Genomic DNA, 3433 nt, shown 5'->3' with positions numbered 1-3433 from the left:
TGAAGGGGCTGTGACCAGCCTGCAAACACCCATCAGCCCCTCACCCAGGCTGGCCAGGCACCCCAGCGGGACCCCCACCCTAATCCAGGACACTGTTCAGGGCAAACCAGCTGGCCCCCACCCATGCTCCAGAGAGGTCCCACTCCTGGCAGGTGAGCATGTGACCCTCCCAGGTGGAAAGAGAAGCCAGGCAGCCATGAAAGGTAGGGTCTTCCCCAAAAGATGACCATGAGGCAGTAGGCAGTACGGGCTTTCCTCTGCGTGCGTGGTTTCTGAACTGCGTCACCTGGACCTCCAGCATCTTTAACAGCATGAGACTCAGAGGAGGGCTGTGCCGTAGACCCCACTCTCAGAATGCACTGGCAAGGCGATCCTCTGGCAGCACTGGTGGCTGCACTTGGGTCTCCATGATTCATCCCATCCTTGACCCGCCAAGGGCTTTGAGGCCTGCCAGGTGCCCTGCAAGACTGCTCCTCCCGTTTGCATCTGGCCTGGCCAGGAGGCCCTCCCTCCAGGGCCAGGCATGGAATGCTTGCCTCGTTGCCACGGCGATGAAGCAAACATTCCGCCAGGCTGCTCACGCTGCCCAATCTCAGTGGCTGCCCCCCATCAGGACTGGGGGACCCCAGCCAGGCTGACAGGACTGGGCGCCACCATCTTGTGGCTATGGGCACCGCCATCTTTGTGATAGAGTGATGGTTAATTTGCATATTACCCTTTTATTAGATAGGATAATATGACTGGTAAGGTAGAATTTTTAAAACTTCCTAGAAAGCACTTGCCATTTTAAAAATTCATAACTGCACAAACCTTGAGTTTCATTACTGAGAGGTAGTCAACTTCAGTTCTAGGTATTGAAGCATATATTTCTTTAACATTAGGTTGTCAATAAGTGATCATGTTGGTGATATTTGTAGTTAATGCCATGCAGAAATTTTATGTGGATGAAAATAGCTCATTTTTGAAGAATAAATGATGTTTTCTTACTGTACTACAAAGTAACATGAGGGAGAAGGGACTGTTTGTGAGATCTGTAAATCTCTTTATGCATAGAGTTCTTTTAAGAGCCCTCCTGTTAACTTGGTTTATTGATGTAGACATCCTTAAGCTAATAATAGTATGACTTCTGGTCATAATAATATTTTAATCTTTGAATGCTACTTTAAAAAAAAGTTGTATCATGAAAAATTTCAAAAATATACAAAAATAAAGAGAATATTATAATAAGTCTGTGTACATATCATCCAGCCTCAACAATTAATAATACATGGTCTGTTATTTTTACGTTTGAGTCTTTTTCCAGCTTTTTTGAGATATAATTAATATATAACATTGTGTAAGTTTAAGGTATACAATGTGATGATTTAATACATGTATATATTGTGAAATTATTACCATAATAGTGTTAGTTAACATCTCCATCATATCTTATAATTACCATTTTTTGAGTGTGGTGAGAACATTTAAGATTTACTTTCTTATCAAATTTCCAGTGTATAACAGTATTGTTAACTATAGTCACCATGCTGTATATTTTATTCTCAGAACTTATTCATTTTATTACTGGAAGTTTGTGCTCTTGGACCAACATCTCCTCATTTCCCCCACTCTCAGCCTCTAACCACAACCACTCTACTCTCTTCTTCTCCATATAAATGAGATCATACAGTATTTGTCTTCCTTTGTATGACTCATTTCACTTAACATAATGCCCTCAAGGTTCATCCATGGGCACTTAGGTTGCTTCCATGTCTTGGCTATTGTAAATAATGTTGCAATGAACATGGGTGTGCATATATTTTTTCCAGTTAGTGCTATTGTTTCCTTTGGTTTTAGGTCTTACATTTAAGTCTTTAATTCATTTTGAGTTAGTTTTTGTGAATGATGTAAGATAGGATTCCAATTGCATTCTTTTGCATGTGAATATCCAGGTTTCTGAGAAACATATATTGAAGAGACTGTCCTTTCCCCATTGGATATTTGGGCTCTGTCTTCAAATATTAGTTGCCCATACAGGTGTGGGTTTATTTCTGGACTCTCAATTCTGTTTCATTGGTCTATGTGTCTGTTTTTATGCCAGTGTCATATACTGTTTTGATTATTGTAGCTTTGTAATATATTTTTTATCCCTTCACTTGATCCTGTAGCCACAAGGAGGACTTCAAAGTAAGCCACTCTGGCCCAGGGAACCCACTGTCACTGATGGAAAAGCAGATCACAAGGTGTCCCAATCAGGGACTGGCATTATCTGGAGTTTCTGTGCCATCCCAGATAGCATGTATCCAATATCTGTTTGGTGCTTTGCCCCCTTGATTATTCCATGGTGCTAATGCCTCCCTGGCTAAGAGCTAGATGTCTACGTGAGCCAGTAGCCACATCCGGTTTACGCCTCCCTTCAGTTATCCCCCCTGTTCTTCCCGTTGTGGTACTGTTTCTTCCTGGACAGTTTGCTTCCAGGAGAACATTCAGTCATTCCATGAGAGTTTAGCACTATTAAAGGCCCTTCTATTGAGCATATTGTTGGCAAGGGAAACAGTGCCTTGGCCAGCAATCCACTGCCTGAAACATGCTGATAGTTCCTAACCATGCACAGTTTTGCATAAAAGTGTCTAGCATGGAAGCACCTACTGTTTGGACCTGGCTTCTTGCCCTCCCGGCTGCTGGGGCTGCTGCTGCCTCCCTCTGACCTATGACATAGGCTGGCCATGGACAGATTATGATGCGCGCCTGTCTGAGCTCTGGGCTTGAAGCCAACAGAGGTAATTTAGGCTTCTGTCAGTCAGTAAAAGCACTTAAAAGCAAAGGAGATTATTTCATTTTGACCTTTTCTTCCCATAATTCAAATAAGGTGAAATTCATTTTAGTAGTCATTCATCAAAGGCATTTTGGCTGTTATTATTAAATCCTTGCTTTTAAAAGTAAGCAAATGCTTATTAAGAGGAAATTATTGGGCTTCCAGATAGTCTTCATTAAAAAAAAAATCATCCTTAAACAATGTAAGATCACAGAATTTTTAGAGTTGCTTAAACTTTGCTTCCCAACTGGCTTTTAAGTCATTCATTTACAGACCAAATTGCAGAGAGAAATACATCATTTCTCCCTCCTGTTTGGGAGGTTGCTCTTTTAAGTGAATGCTTATCGATTGTCCAGTCCTTCTGAGGTGCTTGTTTCTCACTGATGGCCATTATCACTGACCAGAAAGCACTTCAATAAAGCACATAACACATGTGAAATGAAGGTTTGGGGGTAAAAATCTTTCCTACTGTAACTTGATTTGTGGATAAGTAGAGTATAAGGAAGCTGCCTCAGCTGGTTCTGCTGTCTACCTCCTTCTGATGATAAGGGAAGGGACAAAGCAGAGCTCAAGTTTTCACTGGAGGACACATTTTTTTTCTTAGACGTTTGCTTACAAAAGCGGAAAAAGCTGCTGTTC

This window comes from Myotis brandtii, unplaced genomic scaffold (assembly GCF_000412655.1).
Source record: "Myotis brandtii unplaced genomic scaffold, ASM41265v1 scaffold215, whole genome shotgun sequence".
Classification (NCBI taxonomy): Eukaryota; Metazoa; Chordata; class Mammalia; order Chiroptera; family Vespertilionidae; genus Myotis; species Myotis brandtii.
This window is presented reverse-complemented; position numbering follows the sequence as displayed.